Genomic DNA, 23037 nt, shown 5'->3' with positions numbered 1-23037 from the left:
CAGGATGACCTGCACTAATTCCTGCCCCCGGTACTCACATCCTGTGCAATCAATAGAATGTGGCAGAACTGATGGTATGTGACTTCTAAAATTAGGTTATAAAAGACTGTGGCTTTGGTCTGGAGTTCTCTCTCTCCTAGATCACTCAGTCTGGGGGAAGCCAGGTCATGAGCAGCTGCACGGAGAGGCCCCTGTGGTGAGGAGGTGAGGCCTGCTGCCAACAGCCATATGAATGAGCTTGAAGCCAGTCCTCCAGACCCAGTCAAGTCTCAGATGACTGCAGCCCTGGCTGACACCTTAGTGGCAGCCTCACGAGAGCACCTGAGCCAGACTCTGCAGCTAAGACAGTTCAGGATTCCTGATCCCAGAAACCATTAGATAATACTTGTCTATCGTTTGAAGACACCTGTTTGGCTTCATTTGTTATGTAGCCATAGATCACTAATGCAGGACCCAATCAGCTATATAATTTTTTTTTTAAAGATTTTATTTATTTATTTGAGAGAGAGAGAGAATGAGAGATAGACAGCACGAGAGGGAAGAGGGTCAGAGAGAGAAGCAGACTCCCTGCTGAGCAAGGAGCCCGACGTGGGACTCGATCCCGGGACTCCAGGATCATGACCTGAGCTGAAGGCAGTCGCTTAACCAACTGAGCCACCCAGGCGCCCTCAGCTATATAATTTTTAGTGCCTGTTTCCTAATCTACACAGACAGCCTTTTAAAAGTTACCATCTCTGTGCTCTAAACTTGGTTTCACATTGGTTCCTGCTTTGTACCCACCTCAAATTGGTAAAGACCAGCAACTAAAGTTAGTATAGGGCATTTTGTCCTGTCCTCGGGAGGGTATCACTAATGATGAGGGGTGTGGACTGAATCCAAGGGAGGTCACCAGAGACACAGGGACCTGGAACCAATATGGTCTCAAACCTTCAAATTAAAATCCGATGCTTTTACTTCTGCCTTTTTTTTTTTTTTAAATCTGATCCAAACCAAACATCACATTATTGATCCAGGCAATGGTTCACATTAAATGTCACAAGAAAATTCCCATAATTAAGAGAAAAGGACAGACCAGCTGAAAAAGCTGCCCATTATTTCCTTGTTAAGTGGGGTCTCTGATAAAAGAAGAAATGGACTCCTTTCACATGTAGGTTTAATTCTGCTTAATGCCAAGCGCAGAAAAGGAAATGAGCTTGCATTGTCGTAGAAGACTTTTCTGCTCTCCTGTTGGTGATTTTCCACTCAAGACCCTTGGTTTTCAATCCAGCCATAAGCATCTGTTCAAATAATTCTAGGAATGGCTTTTATTTTCTGCTTGAAGATGGCTTGGACATGTATTGCACATTTTTGTATAACCGAAAAAAAATGTGTGTATGAACCCTCACCTCAAAAATCAATGAGGGGTCAGGGAAGGATAGTCAGCATGTCCAAGGAGAACCGATCTCTCCCAAGGCACCACTGATTCAGCTTGGTCCAAGGAGACTTGGCAGTGGCCGCCAACCTGAATCAAATCGAGAGCTGGTGTGTCTGTGCCTCCAGGGTGGCTTAGTAATGAAGTCATGGAGTCCTCACAAGGAGTTCTCAAAGAGTGTACACGTAAAATATATTCTACACATACGTGTTCTTCTATTTTCACAAGTATAAGTAGATGCCAGTGTGAGCCATCAAATGCAAACTCATTTAAAAGTACTCTTGAACTAATAGCATTCTTCACCAATGGATATTAAGAGTACCACTTATATACTGAGATTTATAAAATTTTACTTAAAAAAAAAAAAGGCTTTTCCACTTGATATGTTGAGAATCATTGTTCTAGAGATGCTACAGGGAGATCAGGGAGATAAAAATTTTCTCGTTCTCCACTGAGATGTAACTGCATTCTAATTTCGTTTCACCCACTCCCTGAATGTGAGGATTCCATATACTGATTAAAACAAATCATGCTTTATGTATAGATTTACATTTTCAGAATATACATTGTAAACCAAAAGAAAAGCGGTCTCCTTATAAAGTCTGGCATATAAAATATGCTATCTCGTAATTCCCAGTAGGCCAAAAACTTTAATATGAAGTAATAAACTATGGGGGAGGAAAGAAGCTACAGAGTGAACTCCGCTCACATAGGCTGTGCAGGACGGTAAGACACTTCCATCATTCTTTTTCCCTTCTTTTTCTACCTTTCTTCTGACATTTTGAGGCAGAGGCTAAAATTCACTTTCCTGGCTTTCTTGCAGCAAAAGCACAGGTGCATCACCCAAGTTGCTGCCCAGACTCCAGAATGGAAGTGAGAAATGGAAATGAAACGTGGAGATTTGGGGATGGTTGATGTGGGTGTGGTGGCAGCTGTGGGAGCTACAGGGTCTAAAGACCCTCCATCTCTCCCAGAGATTCCACGAGCATTGTGTATTCTGCTGATAAATTCCTTTTATGGTAAAATTCACCCATGTTAGTTACTACTGCTTGCAATGAAGAACTGCCACAGTGGGTGGAGCTGGGGAACAGAGCACAGCTCTCTGAGACTTGAGTCTTTTGACGTCCAGCATGGGCTTTCTAGTTAGGATTTAGGTCACAGGCACCCTGGCCCCATCTGAGTTCTTCCCAAACCAGTTCTTCCCAAAGAAGTGGTAGTAGTCAGTTTCTGATCTTGTGGAGACAGAAAGAAAAATACTGGATACATCTACTAAGGTGCCTGCCATCTTCTTAGGATTTATTACGCAGGTCTACACTACTCAAATAATAATGTTCTTGTTGATCTTAGAGGAAAAAAAGGATTGAAAGTCATCAAGGTCTAGAACCATATGTGTTCACTACCAGAGCAAAACAATTTACCATAACCTAAAAACAGACGTCTTTTTCTGCCTTGCCCAAGCTTTTGTTTGATGATATTGGACCAGATGTGAACACATAAGTTTATGCTCCCACTAAAACCACAGTCAATTCTCATTATTCATGGTAGTCATGTTCTACAAAGTTACCACAAACACTGAATTAGCGAATGTTAATTAGCATTGCATCTAAAGGAAATGCAGGGCTAGGTTCCTGGGAACCTCTGGTCACAATATTTGGTCAAATGATCAATATATAACCTTGTTTTATGTGTATTTCTGTTTAAACACACCTTATTTAAGACTATTTTTTGACACTTTAGGGGTGCCTGGGGTGGCTCAGTTGGTTAAGCGTCCAACTCTTGATCTCAGTTCAGGGCTTGACCTCAGGGTCATGAGTTCAAGCCCCACATTGGGCTCCACACTGGATGTGGAGCTTACTTAAAAAAAAAGAAAGACACTCTATTACTGATTCATTAACACTGAACAATGGACCAATGGCACTATAACTCATGCCTAAACAAGGCTTATCTAGCACACATATTTTCTCCAAAAGTCACCTCACACAGACTTTCTGAACTTGGGAACAACAACACTTTAACACTATGCTTTGGGGGCTATTTTAAACAGTAAAATCACCATCAACAACAACAAAAAAGGCACAATAATATGAAAAACATGGCACTAAGTAGATCGTGGAAAGAACACTTATTTCCAGTATGAGAGTTAAAACAAAAAGGCAGAATGTTGCTTTAGTTTGACTTCAGCTGGGTGTATGTGTGTTGAGCAACTCAGTATTTTCATTCTGTTTTGCCTGCAAATTATCACAGAAGTGTCATGAGGACTGACTGGGGGGTTACGAATAAATTTCAGTGAATAGGCAAATTCACAAACATGAAATCCGTGAATAATGAGGATTGACTGTACTTTGTTCACAAAAATCTTTCTGGATATCATGAACTGCTTTTGAACATTGTTACTACACCCCTCACTCTGAATTTAGGTATCATTAATCTTTGAGGAGCAATGTAAATTGCAGGGAGAAAATAACCTTCAGAAAATACATTTGGACTTAAATATTAATTGCTAACAATGATCTTTGTGACATCCTAAATTGGCAATCTGTACAGGAGGTAAAGTTTTAAGATTTCTTGTTCATTCATGAGCAAAAGCAGCTTAATAAAAATTACACCCTGACGGCTTTTCATCTAGATACTCTCCATTGCCCCTCAGATTTTCATTCCACAGATAGATGTCATGTGGTTTTCAAACACGGCTGCAAACAGACTGTGCATATTAGTTAACATTTTTTTCTAAACTTCTTATGTAACACTCGCGTGTATCATTTCAAATGAGTGCATACTATTTCACCGAGCTGTCGTATATTTTGATTGGTTCCAATTTTTGCTATTATAAACAGCTCTACTATAAATGTTTTTAAAGAAAGTTTTCATTTCCTTTAAACATTGTTTCCTAAGGATAAATCCCTAAAATGGGTGAAGAAAGTAAGCAGCCCTGACTGCTAGTAATAAATTAAGTCCTTTCAGAAAGTGGTGACAAGTTTTCCTTGTTTCCCCAGTGGTTCTCTGCCATTGGTTTTATTTCTTTAATTTGCTAAATTAATAGGTGTGAAATTATATCTCATGAATGTTTTAGTTGCATTTACTTAATTACTGGTGAGGATGAAAAGCTTTTTCATATATTGATTCAGTCATTCACTTAGTCAATGAACTTTTATCAAATCCCTACCAGGAGACCAGGCCAGTGTCAGACACTGTCCCTACCCTTAGGGAACCTCCCTTCTGCCTGTTTTTACTTTTATACAAACTGCCTGCTAACATTCAACTGTCTGCCTACTGGAGGCTTGTGTCATTTTAGCTTTGAATAAGCACCTATTTAAATTTAGACAATAAATCTTTACCTATGTTATCAAATCTTCCCATTTCATTTTTTCCTTAGTTTTGATAGTTTGATTGAATAACTTTAATTTCTATATAGCCAGAAGTAAAAGTCATATTCAAAATATTTAACAACTGGCAAGATAAAATTAATATGTAATAAACCAAAATATTTAACCAAAATATATTTAACATTCCTTTATTTGCTAAACTAACTATATCCTTAAATACTCATAAATAATATTTTATGGAGAAAATTATTCACCAAAACTTTCTAGGAATTTCCAAATCACTTGTTGATTTTTACAAGCTGTGCAATCTTAACATAGCTGTCATCTAGCTAAGCGATGCCCGTGTTCAAACCACGTAAGAACCATGTCAATGACTTCACCATTGTATTAACAGTCATTAGATCTCCAGTATCTTTGTTCCAGCTGGACATGCTGAAGGCTCTTCACAACTGGTATATACCTGGATGCCAGTGCCCCCCAGAGGGCCTGTGCCCACTTTGCCACCCTTACCAATTCTGGGCAGCTATAGGCCAGAGGCAGGGCGCTGCACACCCCTCCACCGTTGCCTCCTAAACCACTCAGTGGCTGGGGCAGTGAGTACCTGTGTCATGCTCCTCCCAGGTCCCTTACCACCTCCATGGCAACTGATGGGAGACATCATTAGATACTTCATAATCTCAATGGAGAGATCATTTCTCTTCACCAACCAGTATGAAAACATTTCAGTGATTTAACACCCAATGTAGCTCTACTACTATCTACCAGCTGATTATTAGGCCTGGCTAACCCAAAATACGAGTTTTATATGAAATGATTATTCAGAAATGTAATTCCTACAGATTTGACATCTGCTTAGATAACAGATCCTAAGCATTCCTAAACACTTTAGGTGGTCAACCTGCTGGGAACATGGGAACACACTGGAATCATCCTTCAATGCTCCACATTTGAAATTTGCATGCACTGGCTGAATATCTAACCTAAACACACAAAACCCACAGTCAATCTAACGAGAGCATTTAAACGCCTCTGGGTAAATTTACACCATCACTTTTATCCAATTATGAATACCGAGCTACTCTTTCTGACAATTAGACAATCAGTAGATCCAAATTCCTTTGAGGCCAAGTCATTCTGGCTGGGAAGAGCTCAGAAAGGTGATAGTTAAGTGACTGAAAACCTTCCCTCTGCTCTGCGCTCAGACCAGCTTACCCTCTTCCACAGGACTTGGGAACAAGGAAACAGATTGTTCTCCAAGAGTAAAACTATTAAGACTGCTACAAAAAATTTTTCCAAAACTCAGAAATAAGGCAGAAAGATTCGTGTGTCCTTTCAATGTGATACAAGAGCATGGTCTAACAAGCTCGCCCAGCTTCATCTGACCCTGCGGAGAAGGATGGTTTTTTGATTTACTGCTGATTAGGGTGCAGACTCTATAGAGCTAGATGTTCACTGATACGAGGCTGATGAATTACAGATGATTTTTTCTGGCAGAAATACAAATTATTTAATTGGAAAAACTAACCCCCAGATTTATGCCTTAATTGCTCAACAGAATATTAGCCAGTTTGGTATGGAACTTGATGATATTCAGTATTCCTTCTTTCATTGGCCATATACACTTCTTGTATTCTTCAAATCAGGTTTTTCATTTGTTTCCTTTCACGAGTTAATTAAATCCTTGACATGTACTCACTATGTATGTGTATGAGATTCACGTTCTCAACTTTTTCAAAATTGACTTTGACACTCATAAACCAATAGGCTGCGGTGAAGATGTGCAAAGGCATCATCAAAGAGACAGAATTACTTCCAGACACGGCTGGCTAGGTTGACGACAGTAACTTGACTGAATTGATTTCATCACCTGTCAGGAAGGGGAACTTGGTGGATCAGCAATGGAAGCTTCATAAGTAAACATCCATCTATCAAAGCAATGACAGGGGGTGGGGGCGAGGGTGATGCGGGGTCCACTCGGCAGGTGTATCCCTGCGTCTTCAGTAGGCAACCAGCCTGATGTCACGAACACACAAACCGTTTATCTTGCCCTTTTTTCCTGCCATGTTCATGCTCACTGAGTAACCTTTGGATTGTAAGTTGGTTTCTCAGGCAGGAAAATGATTCACTGGTCAGGCCAATATGAGTAACCCATCCAGTTGGCAGTTCCTGTAGATTAATAAACTGTCATTGGCGTGTGGTTTTACATTCCAGTTCTTTGTGGAATGGACAGCATGTGTCTGTGTTGTGACTTAAGTCAACTCTGGTTCTTCTAGTAGATCAAGTTTCTGGCCTCCCGGCTGTGGCCTACCCCAGATCATGTGATTCCACCAAGGGAAATGCCAGCTGGGCAGAACTCTGGTGACTGCTTCTCAGACAATCTGCGGCTGTGGACATGTTCTTTGTTCATTTGTTGGTTTTTAAATTTCCAATCCCTGTGGACCAAGGCTTTCATAAAATTCAGGAAAAATAATTTCCACAAAAGCAAAATTTTAAAAAGTCATAGAAAATATAGGCCCATATTTTATTACTAGATTCAATTGAATCCAAATTACTCTGCAATACAGAAGTTCCTTTTAAAAGTATAAAAGTCTCTAAATGCTCACTTCCAATTTATGCAATTTATCTCAAGTCCAGGGACTACACTGTATATGGGGACTTGTTAGAAATGCAAATTCTTGGGCCTTATCCCAGGGCTCCTGAATCAGAAACTCTGGGGCTGTGGCCCAGCAATCTGTGTTTTAACAAGACTTCCCTGTGATTCTGATGCTTGATCAATTTTATGATCCTAGGTGAGAAACACCTAGAGTATACATCAGAAGTCATAAGCTCAAATGGCAGAGGGGCCAGGTAGGCACAGAAATGTAACTGTGACGAAATGAGAATTATAAGGAATGGTAGATTCCTTGGCAAACTGTAGCCTAGATGTCCAGCATGGGAGCATTCAAATCCAGACACACACACACACATGCTCACATACACACCTCTGGACAAACAAAACTTCTAGTAGCTAGTGTGGGACCCCTGGTCTATTACTTTTTCTAAACGTGGATTTATAGTAATCTCAGCCTTAATAAAATGATGATTTGCTTTTTCCTGACAACTGTTTAAGCTCAGAGTATTATATATTAAATCCTGAGTGTATGAAGGCTTATTCTTGAGGTTTCTATTCTGTCACAATAATCTATTTCCATTTCTAATTCTATATCATGCTATTTTGAATTATGAGACATTATAATACATATTGAATCATCCTTATTTCTTTCTCTTTGATGGTTTGAAAGTTAACTTTTACCAATTAGTTTTGGAATAATTTTGTTATACTCCAATCAAGTGTTCTGTTAACATTTCAGCTGAAATTGCTAATAATTAAATCACACTTAGTTCACCTGGTGATGGGTTAGGAAAAAAGAGGATTTTGGTTCCCATCCCAGCTCTGCTGCTCAGTGACTGTGGCTTGGGGCCTCATCCTGTCAACTGGCACTACCCATGCCTCTGTCACAGGCTTGCTGTAAGAAATTAATAAAACAGCATATGCTAACCACCTGTCCATTTGCAGTTTCTCCAAAACATGACTGCCCTTTCGCTTCTTCCTATCCTAAAACACTGTAGACCCCTTCTCTTCTCTATCCAGTTAGCAGTTTTCTTTACTTGAGGGGCGAAATAAATGAAGAATAAAACAATCCTGAAAGTGATACATTTCTTCCTTGGTACTGCTCATCTACAACTTAATTATTTTATATATAGTACTGTCCTTATAACTGTTTGGGGTGAGGCATACTACAGTCATAAAATGTGACATCTGATATGATTTCTGATTTCCCAATTCTTACTGAAACTTTCCATGCGTTCAAGTAGAGAATACATTTTTATAACTTCCTATGTGTCTGAGAAAAAAAATGTTTTCCACAGGCAACAGAAGAAAAAAATAGATAAGTTAGACTATGTCAAAGATACGAATGTGCAAATAAGAACACAATCAACAGAATGAAAAGGCAACCCAGGGAATGGGAGAAAATATCTGCAAATCATATAATGGGTTAATATCCAGAATATATTTAAAAAAAAAACTCCTTTACAACTTAATTATAAAAAACCCGATTAAAAAATAGGCAAAGGACTTGAACAGACTTTTCCCCAAAGAAGACAAATGGTCAATAAGCATCTGAGATGATGCTCAATAATCAGAAAAATGCACATCAAAACGAGGAGCTATCACCTCACATCTGTTAGAATGGCTATTATCAAAAAGACAAGAAATAACAAGTGTTGTGAGGATGTGGAGAAAAGGGAACCCTCCTGCACTGTTGGTGGGAATCTAAAATGGTTCAGCTGCTGTGGAAAACAGTATGGTGGTTCCTCAATAATAAAAAACTGAACTACTATATGATCCAGCAATTCCACTTCTGGGTATATATCCAAAGGAATCGAAAGCAGGGTCTTAAAGAGATATTTGTACACCCGTGTTCTTAGCAGCATTATTCCCAATAGCCAAGAGGTAGAAGCAAATTAAGTGTCCATCTGCAAATGAATGGCTAAACAAAATGTGGAATATGGGCGCCTGGGTGGCTCAGTTGGTTAAGCGACTGCCTTCGGCTCAGGTCATGATCCTGGAGTCCCGGGATCGAGTCCCGCATCGGGCTCCCTGCTCAGCAGGGAGTCTGCTTCTCCCTCTGACCCTCTTCCCTCTCGTGCTCTCTATCTCTCATTCTCTCTCTCTCAATTAAATAAATAAAATCTTAAAAAAAAATGTGGAATATGATTATTCAGCCTTCAAAAGAAAGGAAATTCTGACACATGGATGAAACTTGAAGACATTAAGCTAAGTGAAACAAGCCAGTCACAAAAAGACAAATACTGTATATAAATACTTATATGAGGTACTTGCATAGTCAAATTCATAGAGACAGAAACTAGAATGGTGGTTGCCAGGGGCTGGGGAGAAGGAAGAATGGGACATTATTATTTAATAGGTACAGAGTTTCAGTTTTACAAGATGAAGAGTGTTCTGGAGATGGTTAGTGGTGATGGTAGCACAATGAGAATGTGCTTAATACCACTGAACTGTACGCTTGAAAAGGGTTAAGATGGTCAGTTTTATGTTATGTGTATTTTACCACAATTTAAAAAAAACAAAACCTCAAAAAACCCCAAGATATTTATTTTCCTTTTCCTACCCTTAATTTTGATGTAAATCACAATTCTGCCTTATTGTTGGTACCATTCTTGCTTCAGTTCCTACTAAGATCTGGGCTGGGGATGGCCGGAGCCCCAGGGAAGGGACTCATTCAGAGTCTGTGGGCTCCGCCCAAGAATGGTTGGATCTTGGCCGAGGCAAGGCCATGCAAGAGCAGATGGGCAGAAATGGGCTGGGACAGGGAAAAACACTGAGTTCCCCCAAAGACCCCAGAAGCAAACTCTTATTTGTCAGCAAGGTGTCAGAACCAGAAGTATGCTGCAGAGACAGGGGAGAGTCTCAAACAAGCTGGGACACAAGTCCTTGAAGGTCAATTCCAGAGTAGAGATGGGTTTCCAGAAAGCTAAGGAGGCACTATCAGAGATGGAGATTTTATCACAAATAGCCTTCTTTCCATTTCTTTCCCATCTCTCTCTGCTGCTGAAGAAGAAATACATCAGGTCTTTATTAAATACTGGTCTGGACCACCTACCTATATTATTTCCACCGAATCCTCATGGTTTGGGGGCAGGAAACTCGAAGGCAGGGCTGACAATGTCCAGGTACTCTAGTGGTCTATCCAAGAAGGCCGGGGACAGTGACTTGGTGGCACTTGTCTGGGAAGCTGTTCCCTAAGGTGGCAAAGGCACCCCATCTCAGGGGCTGCGCAGTTACAGAGCAGACAGGTTCTGCAGTGAACCCCACATTTGTATTCAGTGCATATCTTACCATTTGTAGTTATTTTTAATTCAGACAAAGAACTTTCCTTTGTCCTCTGTGGCTATTTTGTTTGTTCCATGGGGCTTTTGCTGGCACTATTATTTTGACAATTTTCTCTTTCTTGTTTTAATGAGTGATCTTTTTATCTTTGTTTCATGTTACTGTATTGCATTTTTTCACTTCTATTAAGTGGGGATAAGGGAGCAAGAAAAGAACTATGAGGGCAATCTTTTCTCCTGGCCAGGTCTGTGGTGTTATTTCTATGTATCTACTCTAATGCATACCTATGGGAGACCCAGCAAAACCTAAATGCAGGAGCTATTTCTCCCATTAAAATTCACTATGCAAGTCATTCAAAAGAACCACTAAGAAAAAAAATCAATTCTCAGTCCTTTCCTGTATAATTTAAATATTTCACAATCATTTGTAAGCAATAATATTAGCTTCAAAGGCAGCTTGGGGGAAATGGTTGGAATGATACCATTCCAAAATTTTCAGAATATGAGATCTGTAAACTAGACTCTGTGGTCTCTAACATATGTAACCACAGGACAGAGACAATTTGCCTGAGGAGTCCAAGCCATAGATGGAAAATAGGATAAATGAAAAACAATACCCAGAGGGCAAGAACCTTGTAGAGAAGAGCTGAAGAGTGTTAACTCTACAGTCAGAGGGTCTCTCTGCTGATAGAGCCCCTTTCATACTGGCCTGCCTCCCAACAGCTTCATTTCAAAGCGGAACTTGAAAAGAATGTTGCTATTATGCAGATTATTTCCCATGACCTTCCTTTAAAACACTATTCCTTCAACACATTGTGGGACATGCAGCTGTTATAACCTTATGGGACTCTGGCCTCAAACATGGTAAAGCCAATCACATGCTCTGTCTGCAGGGCCAGGTTCACTTCCAACTAGCTTTTCACCAAAGGAGTTACCGACTGTCGTCTCAGAACCAGGTGAGAAGGGATCACAAACTATTTGGGAATCTACTCAGGGAAAGACAGGCAACATTACAGATAGGCTTATGTCCCTAGGAAGCAAAGCTGATCACTAATTCCTCCACCTAAGAACTTTTTCATCAACCTTCTCAATCCATCTCTCCTTGAAGTTACCGTCAGAGTACAGATTCTAAAGAAATGTGGTTCCAACTGTATAATCTGCTCACCTGACACCTCTTAATTCTAATGTCACCCTTTTTGCATCGCAGATTTATTCTCCCTGGAGTTGTGTAATGTGGCAACCCTGCCTCCAAATCCCGTTCCATTCTCATCAGCTTTGGAGCAATCTCTTTTACAGCTGGCTGACCTCAGGAAGTGTCTTTGTCTCCAAGATGTTCAAACCAAGGAAACTCATATATTTCCCAACTGTAAGAGAATGAATGGTGACTCCACTATATCTCAGGGCAGATAAAGCATGACTGTCTAACTCTACTCTGTGTTAGTAAACCAGGAGGTATACAATATTCATTCCTAAATTTCAAGAGGCCAAAGCTCTTCCCTGGCTCTCAGGGCTCTTTGAATACACCCCATGATAAGTTGACCTTCACTCTTGGAATGATGCCACCCAAAGCAGATCTCAACCTAATACCACCACTTGTGCATGTCAGTGTTATTTGCTTGTTCCTTTTGCTTGTAACACTTTTCCCCTTTAGCCATTTTGTTGTGATATTCGTTCTCAGATATCATTATTCTCAGTCTCCTTATTGTTTAATTAATGTATCATAGTCCTACCTTATATTTTAATATATGACCTTTTAAGTGCATTTTTTTCATGTGGGATAAGTGATATGTTATGGGTGTTATATTTGGACCATCATCTATCATTATTTCCTCTTATTTTTGCTATTTCTTACTTTTGCTTAATACATGCCACCGGTATTAACTAAACACTGTAATATATACTTCCATTTCTTTTGAAATATGTTGGGAAGAAAGCATTGAATAAAACTATTTCTACTTAAACCAGATCTGTACACTAACACACACACATGCACACAATCATGACGATCATCAAATTCATTTTTCTGTTGATTTCTAGTCATAGCCATGATAAAGCCCCAAATTCTTAGGCTTCTTTAAATGAGTAAAAAAGGACAGCCCTTCTCCATCTTATTTCGTTCTGTCTTTGGACTGTTATTCTGAAACTTCTATTTTTCTTGCAGGTCAGAGAGACATGTATTCAAATTCTGACTACTACTTAACAAAGCAAGTTATTTAATCCGAGACTGTTTTCTCATCTGGAACAAGGGGATCTTCCCACCAGAGGTGTGAAGATTAAACGAAGTGATGTATTCTAAAGAACCTGATACATAGTACTCTCTAAATATTAGTTCCCTTTAAGTTTTCAATCACAGTCTTATTCTGCAATAGGCCTGTGGTCAGAGCATTGATCCTTCCTACTTAGGGTTTCTAGTCCCTCGTACTGAGAGAGTTGATAAGGCAGCCACACTATGAAGAAATTCCTATTTGGGACCCAAAGCATAAGGTCAGTGACTATTTAGGGTTGGTGAGATATGTGAAAATCTTTCTTTAGGTTTCCCAAATGAATGACATCTTGCCTGGATAATTTTTTCCATAAAGGGAACTGCAGATGTTTCATTTCCCTGGGGAGTTTATGGTCTCAATTGCAGCTGCATCTGAAATCAGTATTTTGAATATTATCTGGCCTTTCTTCCAGATGTTATAAGATTTCTTCTTCACTAAAGTTTGAAAATGTTGTTAAGTATTGTCTTGAGATTTTTCTCTAGATGTTAACATCCGTGTATAGTCTAAGCCTCTGATCAATTCTGGAAACATTTCTTACCTTCAATTGTTGATTCTTTAAAATGTGTTTCTTCTGTTAGCTTAAGTACTTACTCTATTATTTTTAAGTTAAAACACTGTGCTCAATTCTAGAAATAAGTCACTGTGGTCTGCCATTATTTATACATATTTACTTAAGCCATCTAAAGCTAGATTTGAATCTATAGTTAATAATCACACTTCCCTAATTAACTATTCGGAAGTTCTCTCTGTAAACTCTTTACTACTTCTAGAAATGCCCTTAATTGTATTGCAATTTTTACTACATGGCCTTTGTTTCATGGTTTTCTATCTTCTTTATTATCATGTAGAGTATATTTAAGTCCTTTCTTGAATTTCAACTGAGACTTTTTGGTTGTTCTGTATCAGACAATTTTAAAGTTTATTTTTTTAATATTCTTTTATAATTTTGTTCTTTGGAGTTCCAACATTTAAAAATTAGTTGGGTTATTTTGAACATTCCTTTTCACTTTTTTTTTTAATTTTTGGATACTGAGGTTATTTTATTGAAGATTTTTGAGACATTTTCATTGGCACTTTAGTAAGCTTACAATGAAGAAGGCTGTCTATACCGCTACTTAAGCCATTGGTTTCTAAAAAATTTTTGCTTGTAAATTCTACTCTTTAAAAGTAAATACAGGAGTACTATAGGTATTTTTTTAAACTGATGATAAAATTCTTACAATAAGTAATATTCCTCATCTACCTTATACCTTAAGATTTTGTTTTTATGAGGCTCTGTTCAACAGATAAAGTTACGTTTCAAAGAAAATTGAAATGTAAATAGTCTCCTCTGTTAAGATCCTACTTTTAAGAAAGTCTTGGCTAATCCAGAACCAAATGAAGAAATAACATGCTTAACCAAGCTCAGAGTACTGCTTTCAGATATATTAATGCTGCCCCATAGCAGCAAAGCTCTTCTTTAATATTCTTTAAGTCAGCTTATCACATCTATCCCTGGGGACTAAGCTAGGAATTCCTCTGTATTTTAGTTTAAGAACAAGTTTTAGCACTAAGAGAAGAAAAGTTATATATTTTTATATTTATCTTATATCTAGCCATTTAACCAAATTACCAATTCTAAAAGAAACAAAAACTCTCATATACTGAAGAACACATTTTTTTTTAAAGTTCAGTATCTATTTAAAAACCATTATCAAATATTTTTGAAAGATACAAAACAAGACTTGGAACAGAGAGACATGGGGAAAAAAAGAATACAAAAAAAGTTGATCCTTTCCAAATTAGCATATGATTAATGCAGTTTTAATCCAAATCTCCAGTGGTTGTTATCCCCTTTTTAGACTGTAACAAAATGACCTTAAAGTTTATATGGAAAAAAAAAAGCCAAATAACATCAAGAAATATTGAAAAAGAAGAGTAAAATGGGACTTGGTTGCTTTTCTATATATTACAACCTAAAACAAAATTACTGAATCAAAACAGTATCATATGGACACAAGAATAGAAGATTGAGCCAGGAACTATAATGCAAGGTGCAGAAATTGATATAAGTATATATGAAACAATATAGGACTACGGTGGCATTGCAATTCAATAGAGAAAAGAGGGTTTTAAAAATAAATGGTGCCATCAGACTGGACACGCATTTGAAAGAACATAGTTATATTCCTACCTGACACCATATACAAAATATATTCCAGATGGATTTAATATATACATATAAAAAGTAAGTCAATAAAAGTATTAGAAGAAGAGTTAGGAGAATATTTATATTACCTTAGATAAAGGAAACCTCCCTAAGCAAGATAAGAAACCATAAAGAAAAAGATACACACGTGACTAAATATAAAAAATATTTTTTTTGTATGGCAAAGAGACTATAAACAAAATCGAAGGCAAATGAGACACCAGGAAATAAGTAACTACAACACACAGAGCAAAGTCTTACTATCACTAATAAATGAGAAGTCCCCTATAAATTAAGGAGTCAGATAACTTTACAGAAACATGGGCAAAAGATAAGAAATGAAAATTCACAGAAGAAATGCAAAAGAGCAATAAAAGCATATGAAAAAATGCTCAACCTCACCAAAATTCAAGGGATATCAATTAAAATAGAATAGCGTTCTTCACCCAGTAGAGTAATAATACCCTGTAGTCACCAGAATACAGGAAACAAGGAGTCTCATACTTGCTAGTGGGAACCTAAACTGGTACAACTTTTTTGGAAAGAAATTTGGTAATGTATTTTAAAATTTGAGATATATGTGCCCTTTGACTCAACAACACTCCCCCCCATGCCCCACCTCTGCCCTGGGATTCAACCAGAGTGAAGCACCAGTGTATAAAGATACATTAGTCAGGGGATATACAACCACAACCAAGGGAGACAAGGTTAATTTCTCCTCACAGGGGACAATGCAGTGAACACGATGCACTCATTAACATGACTGAGTCAGATCCATACCAATGAGCTGGGTGAATGTGACATTTGTCATGTAAAACATAGTTGATGGTAAAATTACATTGGAAAAATCTTCAAAAACACAGTATGCACGTGTGTGTTATTTCACTGTAGGAAATTGCTGATATGTGTTTGTGATGGAGCTATACAAAATTGCTGATATTCAACTGCTTCTGATCTAATAAAATGGCAATTTCATAGGTCACAACCTACATGTGTTTATTACATATGTATGAGCATGAAAAAAATGTGAAATGATACAGCCCAGGGCACTGACACTAGTTATCTGGAGAAGGGAGGAGATAAGGAAGGAAATGGTAAATCAACAACTTTTCATACATCTCTGCACTGTTTTACCTGTTAAACATGCAAATTAAAAATAGCTAATAAAAAAAATTAAAGAAAAAATAGAAAAAACTAAGATGCTCAGGCCGGATATTACTTGAACACCTATATCTAGGGGCAAAATCTATAGCAATGGTCTTTAATTTTCTTTTTCTTTCTTTTTTATTTGTTCATTTGAGAGACAGAGCAAGAGAGAGCATGAGCAGGGGGAGGAGCAGAGGGAAAGGAAGAAGCAGGCTCCCCACTGAGCTTGGCACCCTACACCTGGGGCTCGATTCCATGACCCCGGGATCATGACCCGAGCCGAAGGCAGACACTCAAACTGAGCCACTCAAGTGCCCCTATAGCAATGATCTATTTAACTTTATCAAATGTAGCAAACAAAAACCAATTTATTTCCTTGTCTCTTTCACATTAGTTCAAACCAATTCTTTGTTATTTAAAAAATAGAATTTCAGAATAATTTGCAAAAAGACTAGTAAAAATGAAAATTCAGAGAACATTAAGTATGACAAGGGAACAACAAAAACACTTTTACACTACTAATGAAGAATAAATTGGTGTAACCACTTTAAAACCATGGCATTACCTAATAAAGTTGAACGTTGCATATCCTATGACCTAGCAACTAAACTCCAAAGCACATGTCCTAGAAAACTCCTGGCTGAAGATTAAGACACATGAACCGAGGGTACACAAGAGCATTTTCATGAGAGATAGAAGCTGGAAGCACCCGAAATGGGTAGAATGGATCAAGTGTGGTATATGTCATACAGTGGAAAAGCAATAATGATATACTAATTAATACTTGACAGAGGTGAAAATAAATGAAGTCGTCTTTTTTTTTTGAATTTTTTTTCCCTTTTTCAACCAACATCTTATCAATCCCTTTTTTAAAAAATCTTTTTTATTTTTCATCCTTAGAGTCATATTCTATCCCTTCATAGTAGTTAATCTTATTTTGTTATATATATATATATATATATATATATACATATATGTGTATATATATGTGTGTGTATATATATATGTATATATATGTATATATATATGTATATATAAGTTGTTCCCTCTTTAAAATTTTGGGATATAGTTTCTTCTAACAGACCGAAATATACCTTAAATCTCTAGCGTATGGCTTTGTTCTAGTCTCCTGCCTGATCACATTCTCTCCCTTTTTTTTTTTAAATCCTCTTCTTTCTGTTTTCAACCAACTTCTTATTAATTCCTTTTATAAAATCTTTTATAATTTTTATCTTTACATTCATATTCCATCCCTTCATCATATTAACCCTTATCTTTGTACATGTATAAGTTTTTCTTTCTTTAAAATTTTGGGAGGCACTTTCTTCTAACAGACCAAAATACGCCCAAAATCTAGAGTGTGGCACTGATCTATGCACCAGCCTGATCATATTTGATCATATTCTGGGATTTTTTGGTTTGTTGGTTTGTTTTTTTCTTTTTCTTTCTTTTTTTTTCTTTTTTCGTTCTTTCCCTTTCTTTTCCCCTGGTTCCAGGTCTCTTCTGATTTGTTTAGTGTATATTTTTCTGGGGACATGTTACCCTGTTAGCATTTTGTTCTCTCATTCATCTATTCTCCTCTGGACAAAATGACAAGATGGAAAAAATCACCTCAAAAAAAAGAACAAGAGGCAGTACCAACTGCCAGGGACCTAATCAATATGGACATTAGTAAGATGTCGGAACTAGAGTTGAAAATGATGATTTTAAAGATACTAGCTGGGCTTGAAAAAAGCATGGAAGATATTACAGAAACCCTTTCTGGAGAAATAAAGAACTAAAATCTAACCAAGTTGAAATCAAAGAGGCTATTAATGAGGTGCAATCAAAAAGGGAGGCTCTAACTGCTAGGATAATGAGGCAGAAGAGAGAATTAGTGATATAGAAGACCAAATGATGGAAAATAAAGAAGTTGAGAAAAAGAGAGATAAACAACTACTGGATCACGAGGGCAGAATTCAAAAGATAAGTGATACCATTAGACGAAACAATATTAAAATAACTGGGATCCCAGAAGAAGAAAGAGAGAGAGAGGCAGAAGGTATACTGGTGCAAATTAAAGCAGAGAACTTCCCTAATGTGGGGAAGGAAACGGGCATCAAAATCCAGGAGGCACAGAGAACCCCCCCTCAATCAATAAAAATAGGACAACACCCCAACATCTAATAGTAAAACTTAAGAGTCTCAGAGACAAAGAGAAAATCCTGAGAGCAGCTCGGGATAAGAGTTCGGTAACCTACAATGGTAGAAACATTAGATTGGCAACAGACCCATCCACAGAGACCTGGCAGGCCAGAAAGGACTAGCATGATATCTTCAGAGCACTAAATGAGAAAAATATGCAGCCAAGAATACTATATCCAGCTAGGCTGTCATTGAAAATGGAGAGATAAAAAGCTTCCAGGACAAACAAAAACTAAAGGAATTTGCAAACACAAAACTAGTCCTACAAGAAATATTGAAAGGGGTCCTCTAAGCAAAGAGAAAGCCTAAAAGTAACACAGACCAGAAAGGAACACAGACAATATACCGTAACAGTCACCTTACAGGCAATACAGTGGCACTAAATTCATATCCTTCAATAGTTACCCTGAATGTAAATGGGCTAAATGCCCCAATCAAAAGACACAGGCTATCAGACTGGATAAAAAAACAAGACCCATTGATATGCTGTCTGCAAGAGACTCATTTTAGACTCAAAGACACCCCCAGATTGAAAGTGAAGGGGTGGAAAACCATTTACCATGCTAATGGATAACAAAAGAAAGCTGGGGTGGCAATCCTTATATCAGACAAATTAGATTTTAAACCAAAGACTATAATAAGAGATGAGGAAGGACACTATATCCTACTTAAAGGGTCTATCCAACAAGAAGATATAACAATTGTAAATATCTATGCCCCGAATATGGGAGCAGCCAATTATATAAGGCAATTAATAACAAAAGCAAAGAAACACATTGACAACAATACAATAATAGTGGGGGACTTTAACACCCCCCTCACGGAAATGGACAGATCATCTAAGCAAAAGATCAACAAGGAAATAAAGACTTTAAATGACACACTGGACCAAATGGACTTCACAGACATATTCAGAACATTCCATCCCAAAGCAACGGGACCACATTCTTCTCTAGTGCCCATGGAACATTCTCCAGAATAGATCACATCCTAGGTCACAAATCAGGTCTCAACCGGTACCAAAAGATTAGGATCATTCCCTGCATATTTTCAGACCACAATGCTTTGAAATTAGAACTCAATCACAAGAGGAAAGTTGGAAAGAACTCAAATACATGGAGGCTAAAGAGCATCCTACTAAAGAATGAATGGGTCAACCAAGAAATTAAAGAAGAATTAAAAAAATTCCTGGAAACCAATGAAAATGAAAACACAACTGTTCAAAATCTTTGGGATGCAGCAAAGGCAGTCCTAAGAGGAAAGTATATAGCAATACAAGCCTTTCTCAAGAAACAAGAAAGGTCTCAAATACACAACCTAACCCTACACCTACAGGAGCTGGAGAAAGAACAGCAAAGAAAGCCTAAACCTAGCAGGAGAAGAGAAATAATAAAGATCAGAGCAGAAATCAATGAAATAGAAACCAAAAGAACAGTAGAACAGATCAACGAAACTAGGAGCTTATTCTTTGAAAGAATTAACAAGATTCATAAACCCCTGGCCAGACTTATCCAAAAGAAAAGAGAAATGACCCAAATCAACAAAATCATGAATGAAAGAGGAGAGATCACAACCAACACCAAAGAAATACAAACAATTATAAGAACATATTATGAGCAACTATATGCCAGCAAATTAGATAATCTGGAAGAAACGGGTGCATTCCTAGAGATGTATCAACTACCAAAACTGAACCAGGAAGAAATAGAAAACCTGAACAGACCTACAACCACTAAGGAAATTGAAGCAGTGATCAAAAATCCCCCAACAAAAGCCCAGGGCCAGATGGCTTCTCAGGGGAATTCTACCAAACATTTAAAGAAGAATTTATACCTATTCTTCTGAAACTGTTCCAAAAAAAGAAATGGAAGGAAACCTTCCAAACTCATTTTATGAGGCCACAATTACCTTGATCCCAAAACCAGACAAAGACCCCATCAAAAAGGAGAATTACAGACCAATATCCCTGATGAACACGGATGCAAAAATTCTCACCAAAATACTAGCCAAGAGGATCCAACAGTACATTAAAAGGCTTATTCACCACGACCAAGTGGGGTTTATCCCTGGGCTGCAAGGTTGGTTCAACATCCTCAAATCAATCAATGTGATACAATACATTAATAAAAGAAAGAACAAGAACCATATGATCCTCTCAACAGATGCAAAAAAACCATTTGACAAAGTACAGCATTCTTTCTTGATCACAACTCTTCAGAGTATAGGGATAGAGGGTACCTACCTCAATATCATAAAAGCCATCTATGAAAAACCCACAGAGAATATCATTCTCAGTGGGGAAAAACAGAGCTTTCCCCGTGAGGTCAGGAACACGGCAGGGATGTCCAGTATCACCACTGCTATTCAACATAGTATTAGAAGTCCTAGCCACAGCAATCAGACAATAAAAAGAAATAAAAGGCATCCAAATCAGCAAAGAAGTCAAACTCTCACTCTTTGCAAATGATATGATACTTTATGTGGAAAACCCAAAAGACTCCACCCCAAAACTGCTAGAACTCATACAGGAATTCAGTAAAGTGGCAGGATAGAAAATCAGTGCACAGAAATCAGTGGCATTCCTATACACCAACAACAAGACAGAAGAAAGAGAAATTAAGGAGTCAATCCCATCTACAATTGCACCCAAAACCATAAGACAACTAGGAATAAACCTAACCAAAGAGGCAAAGAATCTGTACTCAGAAAACTGTAAAATACTCATGAAAGAAATTGAGGAAGACACAAAGAAATGGAAAAACGTTCCATGCTCATGGATTAGAAGAACAAATATTGTGAAGATGTCAATGCTACCTAGAGCAATCTACACATTCAGTGCAATCCCCATCAAAATACTATCAACTTTTTTCAAAGAAATGGAACAAATAATCCTAAAATTTGTATGGAACCAGAAAAGACCCCGAATAGCCAGAGGAATCTTGAAAAAGAAAAGCAAAGTTGGTGGCATCACAATTCTGGACTTCAAGCTCTATTACAAAGCTGTCATTATCAAGACAGTATGGTACTGGCACAAAAACAGACACATAGATCAATGGAACAGAATAGAGAGCCCAGAAATGGACGCTCAACTCTATGGTCAACTCATCTTTGACAAAGCAGGAAAGAATGTCCAATGGAAAAAAGACAGTCTCTTCAACAAATGGTGTTGGGAAAATTGGACAGCCACATGCAGAAGAATGAAACTGGACCATTTCCTTACACCACACACAAAAATAGACTCCAAATGGTTGAAAGACCTAAACGTGAGACAGGAGTCCATCAAAATCCTAAAGGAGAACACAGGCAGCAACCTCTTCGACCTCAGCCGCAGCAACTTCTTCCTAGAAACACCGCCAAAGGCAAGGGAAGCAAGGGCAAAAATGAACTATTGGGATTTCATCAAGATGAAAAGCTTTTGCACAGCAAAAGAAACAGTCCACAAAACCAAAAGACAACCGACAGAATGGGAGAAAATATTTGCAAATGACATATCAGATAAAGGGCTAGTATCCAAAATCTATAAAGAACTTATCCAACTCAACACCCAAAGAACAAATAATCCAATCAAGAAATGGGCAGAAGACATGAACAGACGTTTTTCCAAAGAAGACATCCAAATGGCCAACAGACACATGAAAAAGTGCTCAACATCGCTCAGCGTCAGGGAAATCCAAATCAAAACCTCAATGAGATACCACCTCACACCAGTCAGAATGGCTAAAATTAACAAGTCAGGAAATGACAGATGTTGGCGGAGATGTGGAGAAAGGGGAACCCTCCTACACTGTTGGTGGGAATGCAAGCTGGTGCAGCCACTCTGGAAAACAGTATGGAGATTCCTCAAAAAGTTGAAAATAGAGCTACCATACGATCCAGCAATTGCACTACTGGGTATTTACCCCAAAGATACAAATGTAGGGATCCGAAGGGTACGTGCACCCCGATGTTTATAGCAGCAATGTCCACAATAGCTAAACTGTGGAAAGAGCCAAGATGTCCAACGACAGATGAATGGATAAAGAAGATGTGGTGTATATATATACAAGGGAATATTATGCACCATCAAAAGGAATGCAATCTTGCCATTTGCAATGACATGGGTGGAACTGGAGGGTATTATGCTGAGAGAAATAAGTCAATCAGAGAAAGACATGTATCATATGACCTCACTGATATGAGGAATTCTTAATCTCAGGAAACAAACTGAGGGTTGCTGGAGTGGTGGGGGCTGGGAGGGATGGGGTGGCTGGGTGATAGACATTGGGGAGGGTATGTGCTATGGTGAGTGCTGTGAATTGTGTAAGACTGTTGAATCACAGACCGGTACTTCTGAAACAAATAATACATTATATGTGAAAAAAAGAAGAAGAAGAAGATAGCAGGAAGGGAAGAATGAAGGGGGGGAAATCAGAGGGGGAGACAAACCATGAGAGACTATGGACTCTGAAAAACAAACTGAGGGTTCTAGAGGGGAGGGGGGTAGGGGAATGGGTTAGCCTGGTGATGGGTATTAAAGAGGACACGTACTGCATGGAGCGCTGGGTGTTATACGCAAACAATGAATCATGGAACACTACATCAAAAACTAATGATGTAATGTATGGTGATTAATATAACATAATAAAAAAA

At 38.1% G+C, this 23037-nt stretch overlaps 1 protein-coding gene and 1 long non-coding RNA gene across 4 annotated transcripts in view; one reads left to right on the top strand and one right to left on the bottom strand.

Annotated features, from left to right (window-relative positions):
• The window catches only part of LOC141373244 (uncharacterized), a 49769-nt gene extending 36454 nt beyond the window's left edge, over positions 1-13315 (top strand). The window contains exon 4 of the long non-coding RNA XR_012378986.1: positions 12797-13315. This is a non-coding gene — a long non-coding RNA (uncharacterized lncRNA). The remainder of the gene's footprint in view (positions 1-12796) is intronic.
• GNG2 (G protein subunit gamma 2) overlaps positions 1-23037 on the bottom strand; it is a 122945-nt gene that overhangs the window by 70657 nt on the left and 29251 nt on the right. The gene's annotated exons all lie outside the window — the stretch shown is intronic.

This window comes from Callorhinus ursinus, unplaced genomic scaffold, assembly GCF_003265705.2.
Source record: "Callorhinus ursinus isolate GAN/ISIS: 27379988/994484 unplaced genomic scaffold, GSC_fseal_2.0 scaffold8, whole genome shotgun sequence".
NCBI classification, from domain to species: Eukaryota; Metazoa; Chordata; class Mammalia; order Carnivora; family Otariidae; genus Callorhinus; species Callorhinus ursinus.
Note: the sequence above shows the minus strand (reverse complement) of the source record. Positions and strands in the feature narration are given on the sequence as shown.